The 10917-nt window shown below is 44.6% G+C and overlaps 1 protein-coding gene across 2 annotated transcripts in view; it reads right to left on the bottom strand.

Moving 5' to 3' along the window:
* Positions 1-10917, bottom strand: part of DNAJC6 (DnaJ heat shock protein family (Hsp40) member C6) — a 95507-nt gene that overhangs the window by 51339 nt on the left and 33251 nt on the right. The window lies entirely within an intron of this gene.

Raw genomic sequence — 10917 nt, 5'->3', positions numbered from 1 at the left:
GCTACTTCACGGTCAGGGCGGCTAGGATCTGGAACCAGCTTCCAAGAGAAGTGGTGCTGGCTCCTACCCTGGGGGTCTTTAAGATAAAGCTGGCAATCACCTTGCCGGGGTTGTTTGACCCCCGTATTCTTTCCTGCCATGGCAGGGGATCGGACTTGATGATCTGCTCAGGTCCCTCCTGACCCAACCAACTATGAAACTATGAAGACGTGTTGACTATGCAATATGTACAAACTGAACAATGTACATACCACATTCTTGCAGGTCCCTGCTGTAAAGTGCACTCTAATAGCAACACCTGCATGCACCCACAGTATTGGCAAGGATGAGCTTTGTGCCATTTGTTTCGTGGTTACTGTTCATATGTGGAAGGGGTTTATTCCCATCCAGGCATGGTCGTTCAGTGGCTAGAGTACCAGGAGACCTGGATTCTATTTCTGGCTTTGCTGAGTGACCTTAAGGTGCATCCCCTATCAGGGGTTGTTTCTACATTGCAAAACAGGGATAATACTGAACCCCTTTGCAGAGTACCTTAATATATTTTAATGGAAAGCACAGTCTAGTATTATTACTAATTTCTATGTGCAGATTGTCTTCAGCTTCTCTGAACTGCAAGTCTCTCCCAGTTTACACAAACACAGAGCTTTATAAATGTAATGGAGGATCCTGTGAGAAGCGAGGATTTTTGTGGGTGATGATATCTTTTACATAGCTATCTATGTACATGGGAAAAACACAGTCAAGCTTTTGGGTACCATTGTACCCTTCCTGTTATCTTTCTTCATAATTTCATAATGCTAACACAGAACGATCACACAAGTATTTTTTTAATGATGGAACTCTAAGAATTTATCACTGGAGACTGCCTGCAGATAAACTCTTCAAGAAAATGTTAAGACCTCTAGAAAATGTTTCTGTTCTTACTTCAGAGTCTGGTACATCTCTCCTGTTGTTTAAGTAGCATCCTTAAAAGCATATATATTTCAAGGAATAGCAGAATGTTTCAAGTAACTTGAAAAACGAAGCTGTACTGCAAAAACATTTCCACTGGTCAGGCAGGTTTATTTATACCAAGTGAAATATTTTCCCATATTTGTGAGATTTACATGATGACGAGCAAAATGTGTTAGCTGCTTATGTGATAAAGTGTTGACAAAAGCCACAAAACTTTTTTTTTTCAAGTTTATACTAAAACAAAAAAATTAGGAAAAACTGTGTAAAGCTGCTGCCAATATCACATGCTATTCCAATGTTCAAAAACAAAGAGGCTTAAGAAACAGAACTTTCTTTTTAAAAAACAGCTAAACAAAACAAAACAGATATTGTCTGAAAGGCTTTGTCTGTCTGTGCCAGTGGCATGGAGATGTCGCTCTCCTGACTCAGACAGGGGTAAGCACCAATACAGAAGAATGTGTATGCAAGTTGAAAATGGTTAAAGAAATCCCAACTTCAACACTTCCAATGTAGTTAAACCAATTTCCTTTGCAGTTGTGCTAGACAGCTCCTCAGGCGTAGAAAAAGTTGTGCGTGTTAGTCTATCACAAATGTTTAGAAGCTAATTTGCAGATTATGCATAATTTATGGGTGCTGTACAAGACCAAAGAGAAGAGCAATTTCATTAGTTTTGTTAAAATACATTTTTGCAGTTACTCTCATATTTTTTCATTCCCCAAAGCCTCATTGTCTTTCAATATTCAGTTAATTAGTGAAAATAATTATCATGCCATGGCAAAAAGTAAAAAGCCCATTTTACTTCTTTACTGCTTGCTCCTTGTTTCATAAATGCACAAGGCACATAGGGTTTTTTTTATGTTTTGTGTCTTTCAATTTTTACCTAAATCTTCCATTGTTTTTTCTTTTCCTTCTTCACTCTGTCCCCCTTTCCCTTCTGTCTGGCCTACACCCCTCTGGTAGTTCGTCATGTGGACTGATCTTGCACAAAACTGCATATAGAAGCCTTGTAATGGAAATCTTGTAATTAGTTTGGAACTACTTTATTTTTTAAGTGAATGTATGAGATGGAGGGTGGTCCAATAGCTCAGGACTGATTTTTTTTATTCTAGTCCACAGGCTGGTCTCTAGCTGCCATTCATCCCTGAGAAGTCATCCTTTACCCTTATCACCCTGTGTATTGACCACCCAGACTAATAATCTCTTGTGGCAAAAAAAACCTCTTACTACATATTTTCTATAACCTAGTACAATGAGGACCAAATCTTAGTTGGAGCCTCTTTGCAACCCTGTTAGACAAATGATAAGAAGCTACACCGGAAACAGCTAGAGATGTGTGCCAAGATTAAATTAGTCTCTATAACATATGCCATAGGGTATTATGACGTATGTATTAAAAACTATAGTTGCAGAAGTTAGAAAATGCTGGAATTTGTGCTGCCTCTGCAGTTCGAATTCAGACACTTATATGTATGCATTACAATATGGTCCTCAGTTACATAGTCAAATGTGCAGCATGGGGAGGGACTGAGCATGCTCAGTGAGGAAGAAATCTTGGAGACAGCTGCAAAACTCAAAGTTTCTATTGAGCATGTACAAACCATGATTTTTCAAACATTTATAACCTGGGCAAATTTAGGCAGGTTTTGGCAGAGACAGGAAAAGGCACATTTTTGCCTGCCAAATTTCAAATCCCTATCCCAAGGCATGGGGCTCAAGAGCTGGTCAACCTAAACATCTCAAGATTTTTTTTTTATCATGGGAAAACATTGTACTTTGCCCCCGCCTCGTGGCTGAAATATTTTGCATGACACTGGGTAAGTAAACCCACCCCGGGCAGGTGCCTGCATATGTGGGGATGCCGGAGTAGATTTGCTGCTTCTGGCAACAGTCTGCTCCCGCCCCCTCCAGCCCTGCAGCAGCTGGGGGAGCTCTGTCAGGGAGCATGGGGCCCAGAGACAACTATCTCCTGGCAGGGGCTGGGAGAGTGCTCCCTGTCCCTGGGAGCTGCCTGCTGCTGGGGAGAGCTCTGCCACTGGAGCTCAGGTGGGGACAATGTCTCTGTGCCCGGGCAGCAGGGAGCCCCTGCCCTGGCTCCTCAACTTGGGGTAAGGTGCTTGGAAAGAGCTGCAGGGTAGGGGCAGGTCCCAGCTCCCTGCCCTGATCCACCAGTGGGGCAGCTATCAAGCTGGGCTCCTTGATTGCCTAATCAGGGCACAGGGCTGGGACCTGCCCCTAACTGGAAGAGTTCCTATCCCCTGCGTCATGATCATGGGGTGGGAGCTAGGGAGCTTGTTCCCAGCCCCACTCTGTGATTGTGGGGCAGAGGCTGGGAACAGGCTAAGAACAATCTCCCTGGCCCCGACTCTGCAGGGGCTGGGAGCTCCCTGCTGCCCGGGCACAGGAGCATTGTCCCCACCTGGACTCTGGTCGAAGAGCCTACCCTGGCAGCAAGAAGTTCCTAGGGGCAGGGAGCACTGTCATGCCGCTGCTGCCTGGCTGACCAGGAGCAAGTTTGTTCTCGGTCAGCCGTTTACATGTCCTGTATGGTGCAGTAAGTAAACACAAGTAAATTTTCTACTTGTATTTACAGGCAGCATATTTACTCGTGATTCAAGCAAATTACTGTGCAGTAAGCATCTGCACATGTAGACAGTGATGCTTATTGTGCAGTAATTTGCTCTAATCTTGAGTAAAGCATCTCGTGTAGATGTGTCCGCTCTCTTTAAAAAAAAGTATCAATGGAAGGAAACATGAAGTATGGTGCTTTCAGCCCAAATACTGATTATTAGCAAAGTAATAAGCAACTGAATATGTGGCCATATAATGGGAACAGGTGATGGTATCAGCCTTGTCTGTCATATAGGAACTGTGAATAAAAACTATAAATCAAGTCCGTGAATCCTACCAATCAGCATGCATCATTACTGTGCATCAAATTCTGCCTTCATTGATACCTGTGCCATTCTACTGACTCATCCGTAAAATGTGAAGTCAGTAGGATTGCATATATGTGTACTTCAAGGTACAATTTGATCCAGCCTATTAAACTTATAAAACTTCCACATCCTATCATATTCCAGAGGAAGAGACTATCAAGTCAAAATCATTTAAGTAAAATTCTATAACTTGTATTGTCAACTTCTTAAATTGTTCAGATAGGAAAAAATGGTTTTTGAAGCATGATCTACTTTTTGCATTTCACTCAGCTTGGCCACAGGAAATAAGCCAGATATTTTCTCTCCTGTTTTCATGTGGTATCTCAGTGTTGCAGTGCCTTAGCAAACTATATACATTACAGAATCCGTGCTAGGGATGCTCAGATGCTAACACGACTTGTTTAAGATAAACTCCTATGCAACTCCTTTTACATTTTGGTATTACATTCATGTTACTGTTTGTTTAAACCGCATGTGTGTGTGCGCATGTGCATGCATGTGTGTGTGTAAAAACCACAAAGTATTTTTCAGATGTACTTAAAGAGTCTAAATGTTTAATAATTGAATGCTTTAGAATTTTGAAAGTTTATTCTTTTGTTCTCTCTGCCTAAGTACCTGGGAAGTTTGAACATAGCCTTAAGCATTGTTTGGTTATTCTTATTGCAAGATGTTATTTCTGAGCTTGCAGGCCTATATTTAGTTACTTATAAACCTTGAAGCACTGTCACAAATAAGTCTTTAGTTATTCTTTTCTCTTTTAAAGATAGGGGCCACTTTATTAACTGAAGTCAGAAGTGAATTGACTTCAGTGTAGCTATACTGATTTCTATGAGTGTGGGGCCAGAATCTTCAAAGCTTAGCCCTCATCACAGTCCATCATCAATCTGATCTCTCCAGTTGCTCTGTACCTAACTACATCTACATATAGATTCTTCAGGGAGTAATGTAGCTTGCTTAATTGTGTCAAAATTCCAATTTTAAAAAAAACTATTTTCTTCACAGCATAATTTAAAATATAGGGCTACCTGCCACAAAAGTAATGTATCTCATACATCTAACATCATCTAGTCTATAGGAGCTACTCCCCCTTCCAAAAACTAGTAATTCCCTTTGGCCATATGTGAATCGGGAAGAGAAGACATCCTAACTGGCAAACATAAAAACACCATTTCAATATAAAACCAGAGATTACTGAAATGCAAACTAGTCCGTGTTACAAGGTACATCTGCATTGGAAACATATATTCAGTCCTGGAATTATACATTAACTTTCTGAAACTATCGTCTCCCTCAGTCTTCCTCATGTAACTGGAGCTGTATGAATATAATACAGATGCCACTAGGAGCATCCTTAAATGTCACACTAAGAAACCCTATCAGCAATGTAGAGCATGGCTGTCCAACTGGCAGCCTGAGGGCCACATGCAGCTCCCAAAAGATTAGCATGCAACCCACATTTTCCTGTCTCCTTCCCCACCCCCTACAATTTACTCCTGCTCCAAAGGCTGGAATGCCCAAGCTGTGCACACAGCAAACAAAGGAACCAGATTGCCCATACTGCAAGGGGTGGTGGGCACAGCTGGGAAGGGAGGGATGCTGCACGCATAGCAGGGGGAGATTTGGACTGCCTGTGCTGTGGAGAAGCTGGAGAAGGCCTGAGGAAGGGCCAGGCCTATGCTATGAGCATGGCAAGAGAGGCAGGCACTGGGCAGCCCATGAAGTGGGAAAAGCTGGGGAGGGAGGGTACCCATCCATCTGGATAGTATGTGGCCCCTAAATTGGTGTCCCACTCAGCACACAGCCCCCACTGCATGTATCACCCTGCTGCCCAGAAGTTGTATGTATAGCATCAAAAATATGCACCCCATGCCATGGCCACAAGGATCCAAGCTCCACAACCTTAGTACAAGAATCCACCAAGGCTGCTAGTGTCCCAGGTTACTTATAATACCTTCTTTCCTAAAGCTCCCAGGCTCATGAAGCACAGTCCCCAAAACACAGAGAAGACCATAAAGGGGTGCGGGGTCTGGGGCAAATCAGCCCATGTGAGGCCCCTTTAATACTGCGAGGGGTGGGGCTGTGGCAGCTCCCCCTGGCTCCCACTTGGCTCCACAGGGCCCAACAAAGCACGGGGCCCTGGGCAGCTGCCCCAATTCCCCCCCCCCACAAAAGGACAGCCCTGCCAAAACAGGTATGTCTAGTCAAAGAGCAGTGCAGATTAGGTTAACTGGAAAATGTTACTGACAAGTTCTAATATGGTGAAGACAGAATGCATTGTACCACAGGCAAGAGGAATCTAGAGAAAGTTAGTAGTCAATGGGCATGTCTGCATGAGACACTAGTGCACAGTCATTACTGCACATTTATTTAGTAGTTGTATTAGCAAGTACTAAATAAATGTACAATAACAGGAGTTACAGCACAGTAGCACTGGCAAACGTGTTTTAGGTGACGCTACTGCACAGTAGCCTAATAATACTGCGCAGTAACATATTAACAGTGTCTGTGCTGTGACACACTCCTGCGCAGTATTTTTCGGCTACTGCGCAGTCAACATCTTGTATAGACATGCCCACAATCTAGTAAAAAGCAACTAGTAATTTTATACATGGGAAATTATGACACTGTTACTGTGTGCTACCCATTGGTAACTAGCTTAACTATATGAGGATTTTTGTTTGTCTTGTAGCACTTCACCCAGCTATCCATCCAACTTTGTACAGCATTAAAGCCAAATTTTGTAACCGTTTCTTGAATAATTCCATGTATAAATTAAGGGGAATCACATGTAAACTTTGAGGGGTGGATTTAGCTCTCAAATACACCTTCCCTGTAAAGGAAAATACATGTTTGTTATCAACCAATGCTGATAATACTCTCACATTTATCAACAATAAATGCTTACTGAACAGGACAGGTAGAATGGACTTCAACTTTTAAGTAGAATATCATAGTTCATGTGGCATTCTTGGCCTTCCTCATAAGACCTAGCAATTCAGAAAGTAATTTTAACAGAAATAAATCAATACCAAGAAATACCTCAAAAGCCCAGTTCAATAGCCATATTAAAGACTCATGGCATATATAGTGACTGCTATTGCTGTACTGCCAACTGCCCAGTTTTTTAAAATATCTGTGATGTTCAAAGATGATTAGGAGGCTGGGGCACATCACTTTTGAGGAGAGGCTAAGGGAAATGGGCTTATTCAGTCCAGAGAAGAGAAGACTGAGAGGGGATTTAACAGCAGCCTTTAACTACCTGAAGAGTGACTCTAAAGAGGATGGAGCTGGACTGTTCTCAGTGGTAGCAGATGATAAAATAAGGAGGAGTGGTCTCAAGTTACAGCAAGGGAAGTTTAGATTAGATATTAGGAAAAACTCTCACTAGGAGAGTAATGCAACACTAGAACAGGCTATCCAGAGATATTGTGGAATCTCCATCCTTAGATGTTCTTAAGACCCAGCTAGACAAAGCCTTGGCTGGGATGATCTAGTTGGGGCTGGTCCTTCCTTGAACAGGCGGTTGGACGAGATGACTTCCTGAAGTCCCTCCTAACCCTCATTTTCTATGATTCTATGACTGCAAAACATTCCCAGTGAGACTAGCTGAGTGAACTGAAAGACATGAAAATGCAGCAACGGGTAATCAGATTTCTCAGCCATTCAAATTTGATATAATGGTGTGGCAGTGCATCTTTGGTGCCTGCCACTGCAAGGGCAGGATCAGGCAGCCGCCAGGTGCCTGATGAGGAAGGCCACTTTCAAACATAGGCCAGAGAGGCAGCAGTCTGTGTTGGGCACCCAAGGAGGCAACACCAGACTGAGTTGCTCCTGGAACACCTGGGAGGTAAGGGTGAAGGTATGGGGGCAGAAGAGGCCTCAGTGGTCCTGGACATGACCTGAAATTGTACCTGCTAGGCTAGGGAGGCCTGGTGGGAGTGCCAGTGGTGTGGCAGCCCCACTTAAATACCAGGACTGTGAACCTCCCTGGTATAAGGCAGGTTGGGACGCCTAAACCCCAGGCCCCATCTTCGGGTGGGTTACTAAGAGGGACAAGTGGGGCCAGGCACAGCTGCAGCCACCTGAGCCTGCAGGGGTGCAGTTGTGTGGCTCCAGAGGGGGGACATTTGAGAGAGCCTGAGAGAGCAGGGGTGTCAGTGGGCCTGCCTAGAGTAGGGTGACCTGAAAGAGTGGGTGTAATTTGGGGCTGGGTAGGGCTGAACGGACAGTTTGAAGGGTAGCCCCAGGGGGTGTGTTGAGTAGAGCTGAAGGACAGCCAGAAGGGCAGCACACAGGCCAACCCCCCACAAGGTGAGGGTGTTGTGTATAAGGAGCCCGGTGATGGACTAGGGTGAAGTTGGCCCTCTGTTTGATGAGCTGGCTGGCACTACCCAGCTGAGGATCACGTGAGAGGCCCAAGAGACTGCATGTCACAAGCCAAGGTGTGATTTGGATAAGCCTGATGGCCAGAAGGGTTACTCCAGGAAAGAGCAGAGCAGAGTGGAGGGGCAACAGCAGTGAGCAAGAGACCCTGTGAGCAGGGTTGGAGTGTGAGAAGCCCCTGTAAGAGGGAGGTGGTATGAGCGTGTGTGTGAGACCGGGTGGAGGATTAGGTTTGGTCCAGCTTGTGGTTGGGAGTATGATAACATTTTGGATGCCATCTGCAAGGCATGGGCCACAGTGTAGGGATGATATGGAGCTGTGGATAGCGCCCCCTGGCATCAGGGTATAGAATGGGCAGCCTCCCACATTAACCACCAGTTTATTGTAATAGCAAAGTTATGGCAGGCAAGGCTGGGCAGACTGCCCTACATAGACAGGTGGGCGGGCTGACTTGAGACTCGGCCCCAAGCTTGCCCCCTATCACAAATGGGTCTGAACACAAAAGTCTTTGCAAGTCCTGGAAATGGCATTTCATCAGTTCCATGTATTTGGGAAAATCACAATCTAGAAGTGTGCAGTAGGGAAGAATGAAGTTCACAGCCCAGGGGATCTTGACAGGTAACAGCAGAACTTTTAACATGCCTGAAAATTACATAAATACCTGTATATATAAAGATACTGTGTAACAACCCTAGCAACACTTCTTTTTAGTAACGGAGGAAGGACATAGTGAGAAAATAATACAGCAGAACAATTGCAAATTCAAATAATGCCCAAAGTGAACAATAGACGATACCTACCATTTGGTTTACCTAAAGAGTACCTGGCCACACCTGGCTAGATATAAATACCACCATGTGCAGCACTTAATTCTCATATTTCTATTATTCTAGTCAACTCAGAGACCAATTGCTTTAATACTAAATATTAAGTGGCCCATAATTTCTCAGAGGGTGCCAAATAAGAATCTAAATAGCTAAAATATGCCAACCTGCTGTAAATAAGCATCAGCTGAAATGCTGGGTGCATTAGTATTACAAGCAAGTTTAAAAGAGACATCGCAGTATTGAATTAAGATAGATTTCTAAATTCTTGTAGCGTGACTGGCAGACTAATCAGTTATAACACTAGAAAGTCAAACACTAAAAAGTGACAAGAAAAAACCTGCATATAACTTAACTTTTCCACATATATTCACTTACGTAACTGTTTCTAAAGGGGGTGCTCTTAATATCATCTGTTCTTTTCCTCAAGGACAATGGTAATTGACTTTAAAAAGAATTCTTTTCAGTACTTCTAGTGTATCAGAAGCACACTAGAAGCAGTCTTAGTCTGACTGCTGTGTTTGGGATTGAACTCTTCCTTTGAAAGAGTGGTAAAATATGAACTTCCCCACATTAACATAAGAATGCTTAGACTTCAAATTAGATCTTTAGAGCTACACAGGGCAATTTTCAATGAAAATTTGAAGTTTTCTTTAAAGTTCTCTACAAAGACTATGGGGTGGCAATTCTGATATGAATACATGGCGTACTGGCAACTGGACTGGGACCAGTTCATTTCATTAGGTCACTGAAAGCCAATTTTCATTCACTGGTAAGTGAGGCATATTTGAACCTGTGAGCAAGAGGTGAAAGGCTCTATATACCCTTACCAAGTGCATAGGCCACCTGGCTCCCCCTTATCCAAGATTCAACAAAAATGAAACCCTATGGCTCATGCCGCATACATCAGACTTCATTAGGTTTAATTCTGTAACTTTCTTTTAGGACAAAGTGATTCCCAAATAATAAAAATAAAGCAGTAGGCCACATTTAGGGGCTTTCCCTCTTTTATTTATTAAAAACAACACAGAAATAGCCCTGACCACCCACCTACTTCGGTTTCCCAACATCCGTTGCTTCTCTTTGGTGCAATCACAAAAGAAATCAGTGGCAACAACCATCATTTGCCTTTCATGCTGTAAACTGTGGAAAGGGGGTTGCCTTTCACCTCTCTGGCACTTCATTCATTCTGGGGCTTCACTGCCACCCCAGCTGGAGAGGTTGTGACTGCCTTGGAAAGCTGCGAGCCTGGACAAAGGACTCCTATTGTCCCTTATCAGAAAGGCGCATCATCCCAGTGCCTTAGTAAAGACAACTCGACCATTGTTCAGCAAACGCATGACTACAACATAGCCTCAGCCTCACCGGGGTCCGGGTGTTGCTCCGTTTAGGGCATTTCTCGTGCAGAGGCTGAGCTCCTTCCTTCGCTCCCCAGGCCAGGTCCCAGATGGAGGGGATAGGGGCCTTGTCTCAAATGAAGGGGATAGGGGCCAGGTCCCAAATGAACGGGATTGGGGCCAGGTCACGGATGGAGGGGATAGGGGCCAGGTCCCAAACAAAGGGGATAGGGGCCTTGTCTCAAATGAAGGGGATCAGGGCCAGGTCCCAATGGAGGGGATAGGGGCCAGGTCCCAGACGGAGAGGCCAGGGGCCAGGTCCCACATGGCGGGAATAGAGGTCAGGGCCCAAACGAAGGGGGCGGGGGCCGGGCCCCAGACGGCGGGGACACATGCTTGCTTCGCGGGGTTTGCGCCGGAGGCTCGGCGAGACCCGGCACGGCGCAGGGCAGGGCAGGGCAGGGCAGGGCAGGGCAGGGCAGG

The sequence above is a fragment of the Crocodylus porosus genome, unplaced genomic scaffold (genome assembly GCF_001723895.1).
Source record: "Crocodylus porosus isolate Cpor-Errol unplaced genomic scaffold, CroPor_comp1, whole genome shotgun sequence".
NCBI classification, from domain to species: Eukaryota; Metazoa; Chordata; order Crocodylia; family Crocodylidae; genus Crocodylus; species Crocodylus porosus.
Note: the sequence above shows the minus strand (reverse complement) of the source record. Positions and strands in the feature narration are given on the sequence as shown.